Source organism: Lolium rigidum, chromosome 6, assembly GCF_022539505.1.
Source record: "Lolium rigidum isolate FL_2022 chromosome 6, APGP_CSIRO_Lrig_0.1, whole genome shotgun sequence".
In the NCBI taxonomy this organism is placed as follows: domain Eukaryota; kingdom Viridiplantae; phylum Streptophyta; class Magnoliopsida; order Poales; family Poaceae; genus Lolium; species Lolium rigidum.
The window spans coordinates 267211814-267221200 of NC_061513.1; the positions used below are offsets into that span (position 1 = coordinate 267211814).

General features: G+C 47.6%; 1 long non-coding RNA gene across 1 annotated transcript; it reads right to left on the minus strand.

The window, feature by feature from the left end:
- Positions 1–1206: 1206 nt before the first annotated feature.
- LOC124660179 lies at positions 1207–1891 on the minus strand. Its single transcript, XR_006989809.1, has 3 exons — positions 1810–1891; positions 1605–1712; positions 1207–1375 (listed from the first exon to the last, which is right to left on the minus strand). It is a non-coding gene; the product is annotated as an uncharacterized LOC124660179 (long non-coding RNA).
- Between the last annotated feature and the right edge of the window lie 7496 nt (positions 1892–9387).

Here is a 9387-nt window from a genome sequence, read left to right on the forward strand (position 1 = left end):
AGCAATAGAACCAATTCTGTCCGTCTGATGCAACACGGATTAGTACATGGGAGCAAACAAATTGCCAGCAATACAAGCTGACTCTTTGGCACCAGAATGCCTACCCCACATAGAGATCGCTAGATGGAAGCAAATGATAAATAAACAAAACTATGGGCATCAGGTTCAGACACTTGGTTGGTAATCCACATTATCTAAAGGATATGCTGCATTAAGCCTCCGACAAACTGTCAATGACAGTATGACAGCCATGCCTTAGCAGTGGGAACAACCAGTAAACAAGAAAATCACAGCAACTAGTGACAAATCGCACAGAACAGCAGTCAATTTGATTACCTTCAAAGAAAACAAATGGACCTTGGGCTGGCCATGTCGACGAGCTTCTGAATGGCAACGTCAAGGTCACCAAGCTGGAAAGCAGCCCGACCTCCTCCATGCCTTCAGATAAAGGAGGTCCCACAAAGACACTGCTTCGTGTACCGCTTCAGCGTTGCATCAGGCTACCACTTGGTTGACAGAGAACGGTAGGTGGCTCCTCCATCACCTGCATGGCAACAAACCAGGCATCAGTCTGTAGTAGGCCTAGTTGTTGATCAACATTCAGACACCGAATATCCATGAGCTCAAACTTAGCATCCAGTCAAGATATTTCACAAACACAGGCTTACATGCCAAAAATGATAAATCCCAAGCTACAAATAATCCTAAGCATTGCAACAGAGTGCCAGATAAAACCAATAAAGTTTTATCAAGCATTGCCAAAAATACAAGCACGGAGAAACCAGGACACTTATAAGATTCTTTAATAAAGACAAAAGAAACAGTGGACGAGTTGATTATTAAAGGTTAACAAGCAAAGGTTGAAATTTTGGCATGAAATCTAATACATTTTGGACATTTACATCACACAACAGAATATGAACAATGAAAGTCGACATATACTGATCCGCCATCTCAAAACTACAACTCAACTCTTCTCACGAGCTAATTAAAGGGAACATTGACAACTTCTTTTAAAAGCAGATATTACAGACGTGAAAAGGAAACAATTACAACATATTTATCGGTACCCTGGCATCTCCTATTTTGTATACATTCAACCCACAGAACAAGTAATCAACAATAAAAGGTGCACATAGCTTGCACAACTACTACTCGATCTATTCAAAATGCATACAGAACACAGCACCTCAATCACAAGCATGACCAATTGATCATGCAAGACCAGAATAGAGCTCCAATCACAAACAACACAAAACCAGCTCAGCATCTGGACCATTACTCACCTACACAGGCAAAAAAGGATCGATGCTAACACAATCCATGCAGCAACTGCTCCCTATTAACAGCAGGAATCCAACCGGTCCTATCACACCTGAAAAAAAAAGCAAGATTATTAGTACTGCTCACAAATAGCAACAGTTCAAAGCAATTTAGCAGATGCCTACGCATCTACTGCATGTGCACACAACCATTATTGGTTGACTCAAACAAGTTGGCATCCATACATGCAAGATTCCTATACTGCCTACCCATTCCAATTCAGCATCGGACAAGAAACTTTGTTTTGCAAAATTACATGGAGGAGGAGAAGAGGGGCTCACCAGCAGCAGCTTATTAGAGAGGTCCTCGGCAGCGGCAAGGTGGAATGGTGGCCGGCGACAGGAGCTCGGATAGGTGGCAGCAGGCCAGCACATATCAACACACCTTGTCTGAACACACAAGAGAGCAGCAGCGGCATGAGCAGTGCGGCAGTGCGTTCTTGCAGCAGCGAGAAGCAACTGAAGAAGCAGAGGAGGAGAATGTTACCTAGGTCGTGGGGAAGCAGCGAGCAAATTTGCCGAGCTCGACGGCGTCCTCCTGGTAGCTCGTCTTCTGCAGCTTCCCGTTGATGCGGTAGGCGCCGACCCGACAGTTGCCGTCGCCTACGTCCTCGTCCCCAGCTCCGATGCGCTCGAGCAGGTGGCTTGTAGGGGCCGCGGTCGCCGGATCCAGAGACCCAGCCGACGGACCGTGGAGAGCGGCGGTTGTCGCGGCGGGGGCGGCCTCACGACCCCGCCTTGCAGCGAATTTGGTCGCCGGCAGCCGCGGGCCACGCGGGGAAAAAGGTGCGCGCTTGGGCGCGCTCTTCCTTCGCCGTCCAGTGCCGGACCTCGGTGGCGGCGAGGCGGAGCTCGGCGGCCACGGGGAGAGGTCGACGACGGGGAGGGAGGGAGATCGAAGGAGGCGGCGCGTTGGGTTGGGTAACGACGGAGGTGGAGCACACAAGAACAGGGAGGTTCGGTCGCTATGGTTGGGTGTTGTACACAGTGTGGTAAGTGCACTTGGTTTTGACCAAAATTTCGTCTCCCGCCAGCAGGACTCTAATTTTGGTCTCCCGCTCGCAGGACTCTAAATTTTGGTTGCGCGCGGGGCATATTCGTCTGCCAAGTTATTGATCCACGACACCGCTCCCGCATCCACATCTCATCCGTCCAAATCCTTTGAATCCAACGACATCACCTCTCATTCTTATCTCTCACTCCTGTCCAACACTAGAGCTGAAATAGATGAACGATTTCCCGCTCTCGAGCCTTCGGAAGGTAAAAAGAAAAAAACACTTCGGGGCCCAAAATCAAATAAACTCGGGTGTGTGCATAGGTATTACTTCGACTTTCGTATGTGTGGTGATGTCTCCACGTGTGTACGTAATATAGACCTACCAATCAACATGCGGATGTGAATGCATGTACTAGCTAGTTCCACATGTGTTATGCGGTGTCAAAAACTTGAACCCATGTCACATATATGGAGACACTATCGGACTTGTCACGTAGGATATACTTTTGAGATATTGTTCCGGAAAAAGGTTTTCCAAAAAAAACATCGAAGCTACGGGGATAACATGGGTAGGTGCAAAAACCTTAACGGGGACAATTGTGGCATGTCGGTGGCTAGGAGGGAGCACATGACATCAAAATCGGCAAAGCTAAGGTGAACGATTTCCAGCGCTTCGTCGTGTGATTTGATGCATCCCCTTTTTGGGAGGCCCCTCGATGTCCACCCCCTAGCTTTCCATCCAAAGTGGTGATTCCATGTGACTCCCCATTTTTTGTATTCAAATAGGTCATGCAAAACATTAAAACCCCAAAAGTGGCAAAGTTCTTTAAAAGTTGGGTCGATGGCCTCGAAGTCAGAGTTTTGCACCCTAATTTCTGAATATCCATGCGGTATAGTCTTGTTTATGAAGTAATTGCCATTTCATAGTTTTGTATTGGATTCCCCTATTCACACCGCCCTTATATGCCAATATTATGACCCCAATCCAAATAGTAAGGGTTTTCGAACCTTCATCGCACGATGTGTCCCGTGTTTGACATGCCCTAGCGACGTTGATTATATGTAGATTTTCATAGAAAGTGGTAATTCAACGTGACTTTCCACTTTGTTTATGTTCAAATAGGTCATAGAAACATTACAACTCACGAAAGTGTCAACGTTTTTAAAGAAGTTGGGTCGGTGGCTCGAAGTAAAGTCTTGCAATATAAGTAAGAAAATCTTCATGCGAACTAGTCATGTTTGCGAACCAATTGTCACTTTGACGTTGTATATTGGAATTTCATCCGTACACCACTCGTATATACCCATATTACGATCGAATGCAAAGTAAGGGGTTTCCGACCTTTCCTCGCATGACCACCCCCCCCCCCCACACACACACACCCCAAGTTTGGCAAGTCCCACGATGTCTACCCTTTTGCTTTTCATTGAAAGTGGTGAGCCCATGAGACTTTCCACTTTATTTGTGTTAGAATATGCACTACGGGAAAACACGGCATTGCCGTGTTGGCAAAATACACGGCAAAGGTCCTTTGCTGCGTGCCTTTCTGTGCGGAACACGACAAAGCCTTTGCCGTGCGCCTTCCACCCAGGAACACGGCAAAAATGCATTTGACGGAATCTCGACTTAACAGACGGTGCCACGTCAGATGGTCTTTGCCGTGTGTATCCAATCAGGGAACACGGCAAACATTCAAACATTCGTTGTGTGCATATCATCACGGAACACGGTAAAACCTTTTCTTTACCGTGTGCCACACCATGAGACGAGCACGACGAAGAAACGACACGGCCCACCCCTTCCCCTTCTTTATCGTGTGCCACCGATGAGGGAACATGGAAAAGGCTTCCCTCTTTGTCGTGTGCCACCAAAGAAGGGAGCACGACAAAGGTCGTTTGGCCTGACCAAATGGTCGCCCGGAAGCACAGGCTACTGTCATGTGTGCTCTTTGCCGTGTGCATGCACACGGCAAAGGGCACACCCAGTTTTTTATGTTTCTTTCCTTTTAATCCATTCATGTAAAGCAATATATATATATAATAGTTCAAAACACTCACAAATATCATCATATATCTCCATATCATCATAGCCGGTGTCACCATATCATCATAACCACATAAATAACAACAAAATAGATCATCAAATGTCCATAGAAGTCACATAGTTCATCAAATGTCCATACAAGTCACATAGTCCATCAAATCCATCAAATGTCCAAAGAAGTCATATAGTCCATAGTGGTTACATATCCATAGTGCAAAGTACATAAACACCATATAGATAAGGCAAAGCTAGCCACATGTCCACCGCAAACACATGAAAACCATGATGATAAAGGGCTCTACATGTTGGCCACGCCGGTGATGATCAAGGGGCATCATGTTGCACATCCTACAAGTTTCAAATCAAGAGGGCATTGTGAGATTGGCACATCATATATTTTTGACAAGTTGCAAGTTTGACAAGTTTGGACAGTAAAGTGATTTCCAATTCACCTTGGGACACATGGTTGGAGCTGCTAACCGAACTATGTGACTACAACAACAAATGGTGAGCATTATTTAACAATAGACGCAAAGACAACAAAATGGCATATGTACTGACTACTTACCCAAGGGAAGGTGAAAGGAGGAGGAGGAGGATGAGGACTAGTCCCGCCGGTCGGCATCAAGGATTGCATCCGGACTCTCATAACCTCCATCATCCGTTGTTGCTCGGATCGGGGCCTGCTGCTTGGGCCAGCTGATGCTGCTGCTGGCTCACCAAAGTCTCCATGTCCTCACGTCGCCATTTGTTTTTTCATGATTGTTGCAGCAGGAAATATGAAACGGAGTGTAGATTTGGGAGGATAAAGAACATACCCGGATCTCCTCCATAGCTATGGTCCCAAACGGGCGCGAGGTGGGGAGCAGCGGCGCGGGCGCGAGGTGGGGAGCAGCGGCGCGGGCGCGAGGTGGGGTGCGACGATGGTCGACGGCGGCACGAGGTCGTGGTTGGGGGACGGGTGCGGGCACACGGTGGGATTTTTCTTTTTTCCCTATCCAACTATCCAATTCTAGCCGACCAATCAAAACCCTAAGTCATTGCACCTTTGCCGTGTGCCTAACCGTTGCACACGGCAAAGGGACCTTCGCTGTGTCCCTCTCAGAAAAGCACACGACATAGCTATATTTGTCGTGTTCCTAGCCAAGAGAACACGGCAAAGGTGTTTTTTCAAAAAAAAATGATTTTCCTTCCTTCTTTACTAAAATGAACGGAACACGCACACCGGGTTAAGAACGCGTGAAACCGAGGTTACCTTTACACATAAAATAACGTGTCCTGGTTCTAAAAATGATTTTTCCAAAAATTTTGGGGCTACAGAAAGTGAACGCTTAGTTCAAATCCGGACCATTTTCAGCGGAATCGGCAGGACACCGCACGGAGCAGCATGTCTACCTAGAAAGCTAAACCGCGCGGCACGCATGTGATCCGCGATGTATATGTGTTCGTCTATCAACGTGCAAATGTCCCGGTGAATTATTGAATGCGCCCATCTGTAGCTGCTTCACAAAAATAGCCCACTTCGGCACTCAGGAAATGGGAAACGGATTTTTCGTGGCACCGAAAGGGAAACACCGCATACGGCGTTTCTTACCGTCCCAAGGCACACGCACGTGCCTGATATGGGCTTGTTCCGACAAAGTATGCGTGTCCGGAGGGCAATACCTAGTTCTTTTGCCCTAAAAGCCATATAACTTCGGACGTGATAGCTCATTTCGTGAAGGGTTTTTCAGAAGAACATCTGTATCCCACATCCGTCTTTTGTTCTTGCTACTAGGTCACATAAAATGATGCCCCACAACGTCTCACATATTTCCGACTTTTTTCAATACATTTACGCCCAAAATGGGACCCACATGAAATGACGGATCGCCAGAACCACCGGCCGGGGTTCACCGGGTTGGGAACGCGCGAAACCGAGGTTACCTTTACACATAGAATAACGTGTCCCGGTTCTAAAAATGATTTTTCCAAAATTTTTGGGGCGACAGAAAGTGGACGCTTAGTTCAAATCCGGACCATTTTCAGCGGAATCGGCAGGGCACCGCACGGAGCAGCATGTCTACCCAGAAAGCTAACCCATGCGGCACTCATGTGATCCGCGGTGTATATGTGTTCCTCTATCAACGTGCAGAGGTCCCGCTGAATTATTGAATGCGCCATCTGTAGCTGCTTCACAAAAATAGCCCGCTTCGGCACCCGGGAAATGGGAAACGGATTTTTCGTGGCACCGAAAGGGAAACACCGCATACGGCGTTTCTTACCGTCCCAAGGCACACGCACGTGCCTGATATGGGCTTGTTCCGACAAAGTATGCGTGTCCGGAGGGCAATACCTAGTTCTTTTGCCCTAAAAGCCATATAACTTCGGACGTGATAGCTCATTTCGTGAAGGGTTTTTCAGAAGAACATCTGTATCCCACATCCGTCTTTTGTTCTTGCTACTAGGTCACATAAAATGATGCCCCACAACGTCTCACATATTTCCGACTTTTTTTCAATACATTTCTGCCCAAAATGGGACCCACATGAAATGACGGATCGCCAGAACCACCGGCCGGGGTTCACCGGGTTGGGAACGCGCGAAACCGAGGTTACCTTTACACATAGAATAACGTGTCCCGGTTCTAAAAATGATTTTTCCAAAAATTTTGGGGCGACAGAAAGTGGACGCTTAGTTCAAATCCGGACCGTTTCCAGCGGAATCGGCGAGGCACCGCACCGAGCGACGGGTCTACCCGGAAAGCTAACCCATGCGGCACTCATGTGATCCGCGGTGTATATGTGTTCCTCTATCAACGTGCAGAGGTCCCGCTGAATTATTGAATGCGCCATCTGTAGCTGCTTCACAAAAATAGCCCGCTTCGGCACCCGGGAAATGGGATACGGATTTTTCGTGGCACCGAAAGGGAAACACTGCATATGGCGTTGCTTCCCATCCCAAGGCACATGCACGTGCCTGATATGGGCTTGTTCCGACAAACTATGCGTGTCCGGAGGGCAATACCTAGCTCTTTTGCACTGATGACCATATAACTGCGGACGTGATAGCTCATTTCGTGAAGGGTTTTTTCATAAGAACATCCGTATCCCACATCCGTATTTTGTTCTTGCTACTAGGTCACATAAAACGACGCCCCGCAACGTCTTGCATATTTCCGACTTTGTTTCAATATATTTCTGCTCGAAATGGGACCCACATGAAATGACGGATCGCCAGAACCGCCGGCCGGGGTTCACCGGGTTGGGAACGCGCGAAACCGAGGTTACCTTTACACAGAAAATAACGTGTCCCGGTTCTAAAAATGATTTTTCCAAATTTTTTGGGGCGACAGAAAGTGGACGCTTAGTTCAAATCTGGACCAATTGGCGGGGCACCGCACGGAGCCGCATGTCTACCCGAAAGCTAACCCGCACGGCATGCATGTGATCTGTGGTGTATATGTGTTCCTCTATCAACGTGCAGAGGTCCCGCTGAATTAATGAATGCGCCTTTTGTAGCTACTTCACAAAAATAGCCCGCTTCGGCACTCGGGAAATGGGAGACGGGTTTTTCGTGGCACCGAAAGGGAAAAACTGCATACGGCGTTGGTTCCCGTCCCAAGGCACACGCACGTGCCCGATATGGGCTCGTTCCGACAAACTATGCCTGTCCGGAGGGCAATACCTAGCTCTTTTTCCCTAAAAACCATATAACTCTAGACATGATAGCTCATTTCGGGAAGAGTTTTTTCAGAAAAACATCCGTATCCCACATCCGTCTTTTGTTCTCGCTACTAGGTCACATAAAACGACGCTCCGCAACGTCTCGCATATTTCCGACTTTGTTTTGATATATTTCTGCTCGAAATGGGACCCACATGAAATGACGGACCGCCAGCACCGCCGACCGGGTTTCACCAGGTTGGGAACGCGCGAAAACGAGGTTACCTTTACACAGAAAATAACGTGTCCCGGTTCTAAAAATGATTTTTCCAAATTTTTTGGGGCGACAGAAAGTGGACGCTTAGTTCAAATCTGGACCGTTTCCAGCGGAATTGGCAGGGCACCGCACGGAGCCGCATGTCTACCCAGAAAAGCTAACCCGCACGGCATGCATGTGATCTGTGGTGTATATGTGTTCCTCTATCAACGTGCAGAGGTCCCGCTGAATTAATGAATGCGCCTTTTGTAGCTACTTCACAAAAATAGCCCGCTTCGGCACTCGGGAAATGGGAGACGGGTTTTTCCTGGCACCGAAAGGGAAAACTGCATACGGCGTTGGTTCCCGTCCCAAGGCACACGCACGTGCCCGATATGGGCTCGTTCCGACAAACTACGCCTGTCCGGAGGGCAATACCTAGCTCTTTTTCCCTAAAAACCATATAACTCTGGACATGATAGCTCATTTCGGGAAGAGTTTTTTCAGAAAAACATCCGTATCCCACATCCGTCTTTTGTTCTCGCTACTAGGTCACATAAAATGACGCTCCGCAACGTCTCGCATATTTCCGACTTTGTTTCGATACATTTCTGCCAAAATGGGACCCACATGAAATGACGGACCGCCAGAACCGCTGGCCGGGGTTCACCGGGTTGGGAACACGCAAAGAAAACACAAATAATTATATATAGTAATAATACATTGTGGAACTAGAACCACACACGATTAATACAGTTAAAGAAATAGACCCACACGTACACAAACAAAACATTAAATAACTACTAGACCCAGACGCAAATGAGACTCGGAAATAATAACACTGTTGGGCACACGCGAACACTCTCGACACATGTAGCTAGACGGCGAACTAGAGACACGACAAGTGGTAGACACACACACACTAATCTCAGTCACACACTAATCCCAGTCCATAGAGTCATCATCGCTGGGTGTGTCCTCTGAAGCCGTACTTGAGACGATGTACAACCAACGTTCATCATATTCGGCCCTCCTTTGCCTCTTTCCCGCCCTCTTCGCTCTCCTCTCTACTTGCTTCTCATTCCAGAAAATGTGCATGTTTACCACGTCCTGGGGATGTTCTC